At 38.7% G+C, this 16437-nt stretch overlaps 1 protein-coding gene across 1 annotated transcript in view; it reads right to left on the minus strand.

Annotated features, from left to right (window-relative positions):
- The window catches only part of NKAIN2 (sodium/potassium transporting ATPase interacting 2), a 531496-nt gene that overhangs the window by 40497 nt on the left and 474562 nt on the right, over nt 1–16437 (minus strand). The window lies entirely within an intron of this gene.

Below are 16437 nucleotides of genomic sequence, written 5' to 3' on the forward strand. Positions count from 1 at the left end.
TTCTGAGTTCCATTTTTGTCTGTCTCAAACACTGTCAAATACTCGCTTTTGCTTTTACCACTCAGTCCATCAGACTTAATATTCCCGAATCCTGTAGTTAAAAGTGATGAAGGGTTTTCTCTTCATGGAAGTAAAAAGTACCCAGATCATTTATTTATAAAATATAGACAGCCCTTTCCACATGCTATGCCCAAGTGTAGTGGGGGTACTAAGAACTGAGAGATCAGGAAATGAAAATTTCTCTTCGATTCCATCTAGAGTTGTAAATTCACTTTTAGACTTAGTCATCACATTCTTGGACAGCCTCTGGAGCCTTGGTGATCTTTCCAGCTGCACACCAGGCATCTCCCCTTGGGTGTCCTAGCAGACACTGTAAACTTTCCATGCCCCAAACTAAATTTCTGCTCTTCTCTTTAACACCTGAGTGTACCCACAGCCTTTCTGTCTTAGGAGATGACAGTGCCATCCTTTGAGATATTAAATCTCAAAGCTACTGGAGACCTCCTGGACACTCCTGTCACACTGCAGAACCCGGCTGTCATGAAATACTGTAGTATTTGCCTCTAAAGAATATCTAGAATCTGATCACTTTTAACTTCTGCTGTCTCCCAGTCCCAAATTGCCCCTTCTCTTACCTGGACTGCTATTATAGTCCCCTAATTCATCTCCCCATTTCTATTTATAATCTACTTGCAACACAGCAGCCAGAGTGACCACTTAAGAATGTAAGTCAGATCATGAACTTTCTTTGAACAAAACTCTCCCTGGCTCTCCAGTTTGCTCAGAGTAAAGGCCAGAGTTGTTACAGTGGGGCCCAAATGTAACATAATCTGTCATTACCTCTCTGACCTGACCCTTTTCCTCCTCTTCCCCTTGCTTACTATTCCCTTAGCACCATGAGTTTTTGTTTGTTTGTTTTTTTTTCCCTCTATTTCTTGAATAAATAGGCCAAAGGTAGCCTTAAGGCATTGGATATTCTCTCTGTACCTCTTTCAAGTTTTGTTCAAATGTCACTTTCTCAAGGTTGCCTTTTTATCTTCACTTTGTCTGTTTCAAATTGCACCTTCCTTGGCACTCTCAATACCTCTAATTCTGCTCTATTATTTTTCCAGAGTAATTTCATCTGATGTACGAACAGGTCCTTTTTATTCCATTTCTAAAGTTAATTGTGTGGTTAACCTGGGTTATTTTGGCACTAATGATCTAGGGAGAAATTGCTGGGTCTGGTTCCACTTGGTAAAACTGACGATAAGTTGTAATTTGATCCTGGTAGCCTACCTTGAGAAAATTTCCTCAGAATTTCTTCCAGATTCAAATTTACCTCCATCCCTACCCACCCTGAAAGCCCGTAATCCCATTTCTAAGGGGGTTGTCATCATTCTCTGAGCTGGAATTCATCCCTTCGCTACGGTTTAGGTGCTACATTCTCCTGTTTCCTTTCTTTATCATCTACCTTTAACTCCACCTCTACTCTTAAATGTTCCCACCCTACTGTTCTTTATCTTCTAAGGAAAAAGCCCCTGAAATTGTAAAATGCCCTTCACTGACCTATGTCTGTCTGTCTTTCTATCTCTCTGTCCCATTTGCAACCAGAATTTTGAAGAATTTTTCTATACTAGTTCTACATATCTTTCATCCCACAACCCAGAGAAATCAGACTTCCAACTTCTCTGTCGTAAAACTCTTCTCACTAAGATGAAATCCTGTGGCTTTCAGGATGCTGACTCTGTGGACAATATTTAATATTTGTCATGGACAAATTTTGATTACTCGACTTGGTTTCAGTTCCAACACCACTGAAAAATGCTCAATGTCTTGAAAATCTCACATCCCTTCACCTTAATGATAATGGTCTCTTTTAACTTTTCTTCCATCTGTTGATACTTTTCAATCTTCTTTTCTGGGTTCTTTTTAACAAAACATTGAGTAATTATGATTCCAGAGTTGTTTCCTGGATCTTCTTTGCTTCTCATTTCACATACTTCTGTTTTCGCTTTCAGAATAAGTATTGTTTATGGACTTTGAATATAATTTTAATGAGAGCAGTATTATATAAAGCCTGATTGGTCTGGGCTGTGAAATGAAAATCCTATGAAGAAGCAAGTATAGAATAATCCTTCAAAAAAGTGGCTGCATACAGGAATAAGATTCCAAATTCGTATCTGCTGCCTGACCTCCATCCAGGATGCCAGACTCTACTGTGTAGCAGCCCATGGACATGGACACTTGGATAAGCTGGGGTATCGCAGACGTGTCTTGTTCAGCACTGAGTCTTCTTTGCCTTCAACTCTGGCCCTCCTCTCTTGAACCCTGTGTCAGCGAATAGCGCTATTACTGTTACATTGCATTAGCCTGAATTTCAGACTTTATCACTGACACCTGCGTCCTTACTTCCACTCTACTAAGTCCCGAGTTTCTACTTACTAAGAATCTATAAACTTGGTTCTTTTTTTCCCAAGCATATTGCCACTGCTTTAGTCTGGGACCTTGCCATTTCTTGCAGAGTTTACTGTAATAGGTTGCCAATTCATTTTCCACAGTGTGGACAGAGTGATCTTTCTACAAATGCAGTTGTATCATACAATCTGCTTTAAAAAACCTGTTCATATACCTTCAGGACAAAATTCAAACTCTTTCACCTGGCATATATTGTATTTTAAGATTTGCCTCCTGCCTGTCACACCAGCTTGATTTCCTTTATAGAAAACACTATATGTTCTAGCCATACCAAACTTGCAGTTATTCATAAATGCCATTCTCTCTCACAGCTCTCCCAACATCTAATAGCCCCTTGACCCTATTCTTCCTTCTAGGTGAAAGAGAATTATTGTATTCAACTTGAGAATCTTCTTCTTTCTTAAAAAATCAGCTTAGAAGTCATCCCCTCAGTCTTTGTTTGGGCCTTACTTTAGGAGATAAACCCTTCTTTTTAAAATTTAAATTTGTTTCATTAAGTTCAAAATTAAACTATGCTCACTAAATGAAACTAGAAAAAGAAAAATAGGAATTACTCATAATTCTGCCATTTACTTAATCTCTGTTAACATAATCTTGTCTACCCTATTGTATCTATCTCATAAAATGTATCTAAAATATACATATAAAACCACAATTTTTAAAAATGTTAAATACCATCATATTATATATGATCCTTGAAGCCCAGTCTTTCAGAATAACCAGTGCCTGTTAACTAATGGTGAGGAGTGCCATACTTAGATTTCCTTTTGTTCTGTTTTCTTCAGAACTCGGTGGTTCTCCTAATGTGTCAAAAGGAAGAACAACTGTGAATAAGATTTTTTTTTTTTGCATCATTTTAGTCATAGGCATGTCACAGTGTATGAGGGCATTAGCTAGAAAACAAGTAAGAATCATTGGGCTTATGAGAGAGTACCAATCAGTACCAGTCTGCTGGAGTCTTTTAAGTAGCCTCTGGAGGACTTAAAACAGATGAAAAGAAGTGAAATAATGAACCAGAGTGGTTAACAAGTGAAGGCAGATTTTAGGCAGTAAAAAAAAGGGCAGGGGGAGGGGGGTGGAGCGGGAAATAGAATGAAGAAAAGAAAGGAAATTAAAATGTGTAAGTTGCACAATGAAATCTTGAAATGGATGACATGCAGAGTCAGTTAAAATAAAAGATATTGTCATCTTGGAAAATTGAAAGCTACAGCCCTCACTTCAGGAGGTCCAATTCTGTAGGGAAATGGGATGGGATTTTAAGGTGTTTATCAGCACACTGTTCATAGAGACCCAGCTAGAATTTTGCTAAGAGATTAGTGAAATTTTATCACCTCTTCTCAGAAAGACTAAAATGAGTTTGAGCCTGTGAAAGGAGACGAATAAGCAGGAAGCAGGAAATCCCCAAGGGAAAGCATGTCTGGCATGAGAGAAGCTGGCGTGAGCCCGGGGAGGAGGGCGGAGGTTGCCCTAGGTACAGACTATACCAACATCTTACTGCAAAGTAGAGGGAGGCATTTTAAACTGTAAAACTTGACGTTTTCTTGTGTCTAAAGGAGCGTATTAGTTTGTTAATGTTTTCCTCTTCTCCTGGGAAAGCAAATATGTACTGTTTTCTCTCACCCCTGTTGAATGTGACTGCTCTCATCTGAGGGAGCTCTTGAAGCGCTGACAGATTCAGTCTCTAGAGAGGGCTGCCACCCGCCTTCAGCCAGGTTCAAGATAATAAAGGAAAGGAGTTAACTCCTGAATTTCCAGAAGAAGGTGAGGTCCATTTACCATCACTCCACCTTCCCCACTCCTTAATGCAAAACACCAGTGTCATTTACTTAGAGTATGCTCCAGGGATCTAAAATGTCTCCCCAAACCATGAAAGGTTCACTTTAGGTTTAGAATTAAAGGTTTGCTTTTTTTTTTTTTTCTTTTGAACTTTTAATTTTGTATTGGGGTATAGCTGATTAGGGGCTTCCTCAGTGACTCAGTGGTAAAGAATCCGCCTGCAGTTCAGGAGACGCGGGTTCAATCCTGGGTCCGGAAGATCCCCTGGAGGAGGGCCTGGCAACCCACTCCAATATTCTTGCCTGGAGAATCCTATGGACAGAGGAGCCTGGTGGGCTACAGTCCATGGGGTTGCAAAGAATAGGTCAACTTAATCGGGCAACGACTGAAGCAACTTAGCACACTCGCACATAGCCGGTGAACAGTGTTGTGATAGTTTCAGGTGAGCAGTGAAGGAACTCAGCCATATGTATACATATGTCCATTCTTCCTAAATGGCCATGGACAGGGAAGCCTGGTGTGCTGCAGTCCATGGGGTCGCAAAGAATCTGATGTCACTGAGCGACTGAACTGAACTGATTCTTTTTAAATAAGCAAATAGGTCCTAAAGTTGCCAGGTAAACCCAGCAATCACTTCTAATTCATCTAACAATCTCAACAGTCTTCAGTATAATTTCAGTTCCTTCACTGTTTAATGTGCCTGAGTTAGAATAATAAATAAGAAGAATCAATAAAATGAGTGAGTGTGTCTTTTAGGCATGTGGCTTGAAAGAGGGAAAACAGTCTTCCTCATGGGGGAGACGTGGGAAATTCTAAGCCCTTTTGTTAATATTTCAAAGTTAATCTAGGTCATATTTCCACCCAACAGATGAAGAAAAGAATTCCCCAGGAAACAGACATTTAAAAAATGATCATTTCTGCCTTTCTGAACTCTTTATTAATGTAATGGGAGGAACTGTAGAAGCAGAGGTGGGTTTAGAGGGACAAAACCACATACAGCATACGTGAGTTCATGTCTGGAGAGTTTTGGTTTTTTTGCTTTGTCTTCGGGGAATGCTACAGCATGGTTTAATCACCTGGCTTTGGTAACTGACTGCCTCGGGCAGCTGTAGCCTTTCTTATCATTATGTTTCACCGTGTGTCACCTTTCCCAGACAGCTATAGGATCAGGATAAGAAAAATTGTTTCTTTATGCTGTAGATCTAACAAAACCACAGGCTGCTCACAACCCACCAAATGAATGCCTAGCATTTAAAATCGACCTGAATTAAATGAAGCGGTTGATTATAAATGCTAGACACTCAATTTAGAAACTGTGGCTTAAAGAAAGAAACAACATATGACTATGGATTGTTCATTTTGCATGAGAAGAAAAAGGTGATGTTATGACCAGAATGAAATATTTCCTGAGGAGTGAGTGAATTCCAATGATTTTGGTAACTCAAAACATCTTTGTAAATGTGACGCTACTACATGGATATTTAAATAACATTTGCATCAATATTTACGTCTCTGAAAGGAGTATAATCCAGTAAAGGACTAGGGATACATTTGTAATTCATATACCATGCCAGTTATTAAAATAATGCAAATAAGGTGGAGAAAATCAAACAGAAGGTTTTTTTTAACCCTAGGTAGGAAAAATTTGAATTATGAGTAATTAGACAATTCTTATATCTGGAAAGGGACTGAGAAGGAGTATGTGATTGAAATCGGTTTGTAGTTACCTCAAAACTGTTGCATGTGAAGGTTTTATGATATTGCCTTTTTTTTTTTTTTTTTAAGAAGCCCTGTTGGATCAGGATGGGCTGATTTGTTATTGTTCTGATAGTGAAGGTTAGGAGTCTAGGCTCTCAAATGGCTAAGATGGAAGGATGTTTCATAGAATGGCGAGTGAGTGCTGCTCAGATGACAGGTTAGACTGATATCTTGATGGATAGGAAAGAACTTAGCTGAGATGGCTGTTCAGCATTCTCAGAGGGAAAATTTATTATGTCTCCGCACTCACAAAAGTGTTGACTTTGTCTGTGCTTTCCTTTGCAATAAGATTGGATACAGAACCTTAATAAAGAATTAATTCTATCCTGGCCTGTTGTATTCAATACTTCACACATCTAAAAATAATATAAATAAACATACTTAGCTTCTTAAGACATCCTCTTGAATCTAAATGATTAGCATTTTACTTTAAATGTTTTGGACTTTTGGTTACCTGTGGAATAGGAACACAAATTTCCTGTTTATTTTGCTTTTAATGGTATTGCACAGATGAATGTGATTATGATTTTAACTAATATAAAGCATTTGTCATATGGTATAATGTAAACCATTGATAGATAATTATTTCTTGAAAATCTACTAGGTGCTATACATAGCATCATGTGCTGAAATACAGTAGTGAAAGGGAATATGTTCTTCCAGAGATTATACTTTTAGTTGGAAAAGCCAGACAAGAATAAAAGTAAAATATAAATGGTCCAATAAGAAAATGGGCAAGAACAGTGTGGAAAAGCGAAAACTGAAGCAGAAAACCACAGCCTTGTTTGCCTCAGGGATCAGAAGATGGGTTTAGGATCTCCAGAGTGTTAGAAAGGAGAGAGCAGCAGTGAAAGATACCAAAATCTACCTGTCTTTTAAATCCACAACTAGCCCTTTTTCTGCATATATGCTGCATACGATGTTCCAGGTTACCCAGAGACAACAACAGTTGGAAAGCTAAATGGACTGAGATGAGATTTCACATGCAGAGGTAAGAACATTTGGAGTTCAATTCCAGCCAAGCTATTTAGGTTGGTACAAAAGTTTTAGACTGTGAATTTTAAATCATTATATCTAGGGTCAAGCATGCATCTTTATTAATCAAAATAGGAACCATTACAGTCTACACAATTTTGTCAATGAGAAATAAGTTTATTCCTGTAGCATGAAAATCCATGGTTCAAGATTCCATTAAAAAGCAACACTTTGTAGACCAATTAGTTCACCTTTGGAAGTGTTGGTTGTGTGACTTGCAGTTATCATGAAGAACAGTTAGGTCCATTCTGTTGACCAATGCCAGCTTCAGGCATTATAGTTTTCCGTGCATCTCATTGGTTTACTGAGCATACTTCTCAGATGTAATGGTTTCACTGGGATTCCGAAAGCTGTAGCAGACCACCAAACAGTGACCATGACCTTTTCTTGGTGCAAGTTTGGCTTTGAGAAGTGCTTTGGAACTTCTCAGTCCAACCACTGAGCTGGTCATCACTGGCTGTCATATAAAATCCACTTTTAATCACATGTCACAATCAAATGGAGCGATGGTTCATTGTTGTTGCACAGAATAAGAGAAGATGACTCTTCAGAACGTTGATTTTTTTGATGTTCGGTCAGTTCATGAGGCACCAACTTATCAAGCTTTCTCACCTTTCCAGTTTGCTTCAAATGCTGAATGACTGTAGAATGGTTGACATTGAGTTCTTTGGCAACTTCTCGGGTAGTTGTAAGAGAACCAGCTTCGATGATTGCCCTCTGATGGCTGAGCACCGTGCTCCTCATCGTCAAGGCTCTCATCTCCTTTCCAAAATTGCTTGACTGACCGCTGCACTGTTTGTTAGTAGTTCCTGGGCCAAATGCATTGTTGATGTTGCAAGTTGCCCGTACTGCTTTACAACCCATTTTTAACATGAATAAAAAATCGCTTGAATTTGCTTTTTGTCTAACATCATTTATATAGTTTAAATATAAAATAAGCAGCAAGTAATAAGTCATTAGCAAAGTAACATAAAGTGAGAAATGTGCATTAAAATGATGTATAACATAACCATGTTTATTTAAGAATGTATTCCAATATCAAATGGCAAAGTTCAACAGTGTAAAACTGCAATTACTTTTGCACCAACCTAATAAAAGGGTTTGGGAAATACTTTCCACATAAAATAATAATTATATAGTAAAGATTATGTCTAGGACTAAGTGATTTCCTTGAATTAGGAGAAACCAACCTAGTCCCACTCATAGAATCAAACTTCTACAAATTTAAAATACTCTGCCAATCATTTAACTCCCTGGTAGGAAAGAACTCAATCTTCAGGAGAAAGGAACAGAATCCTAAGAAGCTATGCATATTACTTACAATGTCTAGCATACATAAGGAATTATTAGGCTTTTAAAGAAGTAGGACAATATGAGAAAGAAGAAAATAGAAATCAAATAGCATATGACCAAGATTTTGAAATTTTGTAATAAAAAATGAAAACTATTAGTAATATGTTAAAGACTATAGAGAAAGACTGTTATAATAGATGAAGAGATGGGAGAATTTCAGGAGAGATTTATAAAAAGAACCAAATAGAAACTTTATAACCAAAAAACACAATATCTGAAATCAAATATTTATTGGATGGGATCAGACATACTATATATAACAGAAGAAAGGATCATTAAACTTGTAGATAGAACATTATATATGCCATCCAGTTGAAGTACAGAGAGAATAAAGTGGAGAACAAAGAGCAATTCTGTGATGCTTGGAAGAGTATAAAGCTACCATTGTTGTAGTCTGAGAGAAGGTATGAGGAATGAAACTGAAAAGTTAACGAAACATTGGCTAAAGTATTTATAACTTGATTTTAAAAAACTCACAAATCAAATAATTTCAATATGTATCAAATATTAAAAATGCAATGAAAGTGAAATCTAGACACATTATAGTCAAACTGCTGAAAACTGAAGATAAAGAGGAAATCTTAAAAGATGCCAAGGTGAAAACGATAAGAAAAATTCATGGCTTTTCATCAGAAAATGGAGGCTAGAAGACAATAGAATATCATTTTTAAAGTATTGGAAGAATCCACAAACCCCACAGTTTGTCAACCCAGAATTCTATATCCAGGGAAAACTTTTTTCTAATAAGGAAGGCAATAAATTCTGAGTAAAATTGTTGCAACAGACCTTCACTATTAAAAATATTAATGGAAGTTCTTTGCTTGATGAGAAATTGTAGTAGGATATATAATAAATTAACAAAAAAAGAGCACTGGGAATGTTAAAAATGTAGATAAATATAGAATGTTTTTTTCTTTCATATTTTAAAAGACAATAGATTGACACATCCAAGCAGTAAAATTGAACCCTTATCTGGAAATCATCCAGAGTATGTTCTCTGACCACAATATAATTAAACCATAGGTTAATAATAATAAGATATCTAGAGAATTAATACATCTTTAGAAATTAAGCACTACACTTCCAAATAGCCCATGAGTCAGAGAAGAAATCACAAGGTAAACTAGATAGCATTTTAATGTTGATGAAATCACAGAATATTAAAGTTTATGAGATGCAACTGAAGCTATAATTCAAGGAAATTTTATAGCTTTCAAAGAAGAGAGGGTTAAGGTCAATAGTTTAGATTTTCACTATAATATTTTTTCAAAAAGAAGGGCAATAAGCCCAAAGAAAACAGAAGAAAGGAAATACTATAGATAAAAATGACAGTCAGTGCAACAGAAAACGTCAGAAAAATAGAGAAAATCAAAGACGAATATTGCCGGGAAGATTATTAAAGTTATTATTTATAAAATTGAAAACCCCTAAAAAATGAACCAAAAAAAGAAAATAAAGATTTTTCTTGCCTTCATCACAAATGACAGAGGAAACATCAATATAGTTCATGCTTTTATTGAAAGACTAATGAAAGGTTATTATGCTGATAAATTTGACAACTTAGATAAAAGGATAAAAGTCCTTGAAAAATAGTTTACCAATACTCACAGGACATTATACTGGATAAAAGAAGGCAAATATGAACAAACATATTCCGTGAGTCTATTTATATCACAGTAGTAACCCTGGCTCCAGTACTCTTGCCTGGAAAATCCCATGGATGGGGGAGCCTCGTGGGCTGCAGTCCACGGGGTCGAGAAGAGTTGGACACGACTGAGCGACTTCACTTTCACTTTTCACTTTCATGCACTGGAGAAGGAAATGGCAACCCACTCCAGTGTTCTTGCCTGGAGAATCCCAGGGACGGGGGAGCCTGGTGGGCTGCTGTCTATGGGGTCGCACAGAGTCCGACACGACTGAAGCGACTTAGCAGCAGCAGCAGCAGTAACCCTGGCAGACTAAGGTGTACTGAAGCAAGTTAGAGCAGCAGTTGCTTCTGGTGGTGGGCTAACAGAAACTGACTGAAAAGAGTGCATGAAACACGTCCATTTTATTTTATTTAAATTATACTTCAATTAAAAATATAAGTAGACATGATATTTCAGATAGTGATAAATATGGGAAAACTCAAGTGGGCAGGTTGACTATAAGAGCAAGAAGAATTGGATTTAAGTTTGGTGTCATTAAAGACTTTACTGAAAAGATACCATTTGAACCAAGACATTCCTGGCAACAAGGAACCAGAGAATTGAAAATCTGATATTTTCTAGGTATAGGGCTCAGCATGTGCAAAGGCCCCAAGGTAGGAGAAAGTCTGGTATTATTTACTGGGGCACCAGACAGAAAATCAGTGGGGTTAGAGCTTCTTGGGGCTTTCCAGGTGGCACTGCTGCTACTGCTACTGCTAAGTCGCTTCAGTCGTGTCCGACTCTGTGCGACCCCATAGACAGAAGCCCACCAGGCTCCCCCATCCCTGGGATTCTCCAGGCAAGAACACTGGAGTGGGCTGCCATTTCCTTCTCCGATTCATGAAAGTGAAAAGTGAAAGGGAAGTTGCTGAGTCATGTCTGACTCTTAGCGACCCCATGGACTGCAGCCTACCAGGCTCCTCCGTCCATGGGATTTTCCAGGCAAGAGTACTGGAGTGGGGTGCCATTGCCTTCTCCGCCAGGTGGCACTCGTGGTAAAGAACTCACCTGCCAATAGCAGGAGACAAAGGAGATGTGATTTGATCCCTGGGTCGGGAAGATCCCTTCGAGGAGGACCTGGCAACCCACTCCAGTACTCTTGCCTGGAGAATCCCATGGACAGAGGAGCCTGGTGGGCTACAGTCTATAGGGTCGCAAAGAGTCGGACACGACTGAAGCAACTTAGCACACTCGTGCACACAGAACTTCTTGAGCCTGTGTGTGGTGGGAGGTGAGGTTAGAGGAGGCAGGGACTAATTAGGAATTTGAAAAAAACAAAACATGTAGGATTTCTATACGAATACGAATTTCAAATCTATAGAATGACATCAGTACTTAGTTCTACTAGTCATTGGCAATCTCTCTTTCATATATTTCTGAACATAGCTGAGGTTTCACTTTATATTTTTTCCTAGTAGAAATAAAACTAGCAAATAAACTCTTGGAACTTACATAGGGAAACATTTTGTAAAGTTGCCTGGTTGGCTAGAATAACAGAATATAGAGAAAAGATGAAGGAAGCAAGGAAAGGGAACACATAGCAGAAAGATGGGGCTGTAGAAGAAATGGGTAGGAAGAACACCATGGCAGAATCTTTCTCAAGCAATGTGTGTGTGCAGGGGATGTGTGCAGAGGGACGGTCAAGGGGAAGCATCTTTGCACATTTAACACCTTACTTACGCCATCTCCAGTATTTAAAAGTACAACAAAACTTTGAATATATTCAAAATTCAAAAATTTGAATATGACAGTGTCCTTAAGCATGAAAGCAAAAGCACGCTGTTGCCGTCTCACCCTGAGTATTTCTTTGGTGGATACTGACCTTGTGGAATGGCACGGGAAAAATCTGTTTTATGTTGAGAAGTGTTTTGGAACAGCAGTGCCCCAGACAGGAAAGTGAACGGTGTTCCTCCTTCTCCTTCTCCCTCAACACCTGAAGTTAGCATAGGAAGTTGGCTTGAAGCAGTTTGAGACACGCGAAACACAAAGTGTATCCCATATTTAAAAAGACACATCCAAGGAAACCAGTCAAAGATGAAGAAGGCTTTCTTGTTATCTCTGCTTTTTGATACTTTCCCTGAACCTTTTAAACCCTTTCTTCTGTCACCTATATTAAAATGACTCTCTGGATGGAGAGCACTTGATAAAGACAATTCTGGAAAAGCATGTAATCCAGAGCCTCTCTTTTCCATATAATAATATTCTCCCTTGCCAGAATTTTTGTAAGCAAACTTTGAAGCAAAGTGGTCTACGGTTTTACATTCTCGTAAGGTCACCTGCGGGGGTAAGGGTATGGAGAGGTAAGGGTACAGAAGACTATTTCAGCAGAAATGGAAAGTAATATGACACTTCTACAATACACGGCTGATTTTGTTAGTCGGCAGAGGAGGGGATGCGCAAGGAGGGGCAAGTGGCTAAGACTGATGAGGTTTCAGAAGGTGTGTTTGAGTGTGAGTGAGCACATCACACTCCAGAACATCTTGTTTTTGAGTCTACTCTTACTGGGCAACCTTGGGTCCTCTTCTTCACATTTTGGGCAAGAAAAGTAAAATTCATCTCAACAGTCCTAAGAGGCACTTGAAAACAAGTGCTTCGGAGAAGGCGCTCCGTTTCCTGCAAACCTAGAGCTTGGGGCTTCAGCTGGCTCTTTATGGAAAGCTAGTACCTTGGTGGTAACATGAAATCAACTAAAAGCTCAATTATTACACCCTTACGTTTTCTTTAAAATAAACACCTGTTATCTTAGTCATGTCTTATAAAACATTCTGATGGGAAAAGAAAAAGTGGAGGCAAAGGGCAGAAGACAGAACACAAAACAGCAAATATCTGGATGGCTCACAAAAATTTAATTTTGTTTTAGATGTGTAGCAGGATAGAGACAGTTTTATAAAAACATAAGATAGAATCAATTATTGGTCCCCAGAGTCTCCCAGGAGGACCAATTTAAGAACTCCCTTTCAGCTCCTATAATGCCTGATCTGTAATTCAATTGGCACAGTGATAGTTGAATCCCACATTTACCACCTGTTTTTGGTAGCACTATAATTTAATTTAATAACATTAGAGAGAACTCTTCAGTTTTTAGAGATCCAGGTGGTGGTACACAAAGGGAGGAAATTCTGCAAAGAAATTCAGTTATCGACCACAGAGGCTGGGAAGACTAGGCATTAATGCTTGTGCATGCTTCTATCCTCCAGGAGGCCTTCCACAGTATTTCAAAGAACAACCTAAGAGGAGTGTGACCTAATCTCAGCCTGAACCTCTTTGGCAGGAATAAAGGCTGGAGAAGATAATTTAATTGGCGAGACATAAGAGGATCCAGTGTGACTCTAGGAAATGGTATCCAATTCACACAGGCGTCTTTCAGGACAGAAGTGCTGTGCAGCAGCTTGATAAAACCAGGCGCTAAAGTGAGCCAAGAAGCAGCAGAACACACGTTTCCTTCTTGATTGGTGAGGCCTCTCTGTAAAAGCAGTGAAATCGCTAAGGGAGGCTTTAAATATTGTTGAACAGACTGTTCGGGGTCTCACTGGGTAAAGCCATTGGGATTTCAGCAAGCTATTCACTGAGACTGCTACTTCTCAGACAAAGGCAGAGGAGCAGGTATTTCCACTACAGCGTGCTTGGATTGCATTTTTCTCTGCTCAGGTCATTTGAAAAGAATGTTAAATGTTTCAGTGAATCTGAATATCCAAATATTTATGAAAATAATAATGATCGTAGCTTGTATTTAAATAGCCACTTCCATCTGAGGTGCTCAGATATTATTTCATTACCTTTAAAAATATTATCTGGAGGCGGTTAAGTGGAAACTATATATTTACATTTTATCCCTAGTGGAACTCAGTTAAAGGCAATGCCAAAAAGTTGCATTTAGGCAACTTTGTGATAAGTTTATTGAATATGATGAATCTCACCTGAAAGTAATAAAAATCAAGAGAATAAATACAGGTTTTTTTTTGCATTTACCATTTAATGGATAGAATTTTCCTTAGTATGCTTTACTCCTCTCAGCCTGATTTCTTCCTGCCTGTTCTGACTCGAGGGTAAACTAAATAAAAGAATCCATTTACAGTCAACTTTCAAGTGATAAGAAGCTGTCTAGGAAAGCTCAGAGGTATCTACTCAAAGAAGTCTGATAAATACAGAAATAGATGGTTTGGTAGTCAAAGCAAAAGCCTAAATACAGGTTTCTTACAGCAAGAAGAAGAAATAAGACAGGGAGTTCTTTTTCCTCTACCTCCCAAATTTGAGTAATATACAGGTTCCTCCTAAAGCTTGGATTAACCATTTTTATCCCATAACCCCCTGTGGCAATCTGTTGTAGTTTATGCACCTCTTCTCAGAGTAATGTTCTTAAGTGCATAAAAATTAAATTTGAAGAGTTATAGAGAAAACCAATTATACAGAATTACAATAATCAAAATATTAAAAATCATAATACTTAATATTGGTGAACCTTCACTAACACAATAAATAATAAGTTCTAGCATCAGGTTTGATAACTTCTGTAGTTTTGAATTAGTGATGAACATAAAAAATATTCAAGATTTTCACAATAACTGTAATGCCCTATAAAAATGTCTTTTTGTCACAAATATTTATCGTAGAAAGGAATGTTATAATCCAGTTAGAAGTTAGTGAAAATAAAATATGTAAATACTTATTCTGTCTTCAAGAACCCTATGTTAAGAACCTGTAAGTTAAAGAAAAATTGTTTTCTTCAACTCCTGAGAATAAATCTGTGCATGCCTAGGGAGCTAAAGACCATTGTTTCAGAAACTATGTCTTCAGATGTAAGGACGCCAGTGTTAGAATTTACAAAGGTTGATCATGTGACCAAAGTAAATTATTGGTTTGGACTCTTAAGGATTAATATATGAAAATTTCAACTGAGTTTGGGGTACAATGTCAGAAGTGTTCGGGCATTTGAGCAAAGCTAAATGCTTTTTAATTTAAGTTTTTGCTAATACAGAATTTTGAAGACTAAATGATATATGTAGATAATGGAACCGTCAAGAGTGCTTTGACCATAATGCATTCCTGTGACTGACACAGTGAAATCCAAGTTCCTCAGCATGGTGCTGAAGTCCCGCCTCGCCCTTCCAGGCTCATGTCCATCTACTTTGTTCTTACTTGAGGGGTATCTCAGCTGCTGCTTTTGCAAATCACTACTCTCCGAGATTCAGCCTTCCACACAGATCAGCCCTCTACTCTTTAGCCTGTATTTTCCTACGGTTGTGGATGTTTACATTTATTCCTTTCATCTATTTCCATTTCTACCACACAAGTCCTATTCTTTGCCAAATTGTATCGTCTTGTAGGTTAGCTCATATCCTACTTTTCTCAAATACAGAACAATAAACGTCTAACAACCAGGCCAAAAAAAGCACCATGTTTATTTTTCACATACTTATCATAACCTTTCTTTAGAATCCACCATCTATATAATAACTTACTTTTAACTGTACACATTTCCTGTTGGGTTTTCCTCTCCCGTGAGCTTTGTTATAAGCTCAACTGCGTCCTCCCCAAATTTCTGTGTTGAAGCCCTGACCCCCCAATACCCAAGAATGTAATTGTGTTTGGAGACAGGACCTTTAAATAAGCGGTTAAATTAAAATAAGGCCTTAGGGTGGGCCCTAATCCAGTCTGTAAGTGTTCTTATAAGAAGAGGAAGTTTGGGCACACATAGAGACATCAGAGATGTGTGTGCACACTGTTTGTGTTAGTCACTCTGTCGTGTCCCACTCTTTGTGACCCCATGGACTGTAGCCTGCCAGGCTTTTCTGTCCATGGAATTCTCTAGGCTAGAATACTGGAGTGGATTGCCGTTCCTTTCTCCAGAGGAGCTTCCTGACCCAGGGATTGAACCCTGGTCTCTGCACTCCAGTACTCTTGCCTGGAAAATCCCATGGCGGAGGAGCCTGGTGGGCTGCAGTCCATGGGGTCGCTAAGAGTCGGACACGACTGAGTGAATTCACTTTCACTTTTCACTTTCATGCATTGGAGAAGGAAATGGCAACCCACTCCAGTGCTCTTGCCTGGAGAATCCCAGGGACGGGGAAGCCTGGTGGGCAGCCGTCTATGGGGTCGCACAGAGTCAGACAGGACTGAAGCGACTTAGCAGCAGCAGCAGCAGCTCCTGCATTGCAGAGAGATTCTTTACCATTTGAGCCATAGGGAAGTCCTGTGTGCACAGAGGAAAGGTCATGTGTGTGTGCTGTCTTCATCTGCAAGCCAAGGTGAGGGGCCCCAGGAGAAACCAGGCTTCCTGACTCCTGGATCTTGGACCTGTAAACTCCAGAACTAAGAGAAAATAAAAACCTGTTGTTTAAGCTATCCCGTCTCTAGTATTTTGTTATAGGAG

Source organism: Bos mutus, chromosome 9 (assembly GCF_027580195.1).
Source record: "Bos mutus isolate GX-2022 chromosome 9, NWIPB_WYAK_1.1, whole genome shotgun sequence".
NCBI lineage: Eukaryota > Metazoa > Chordata > Mammalia > Artiodactyla > Bovidae > Bos > Bos mutus.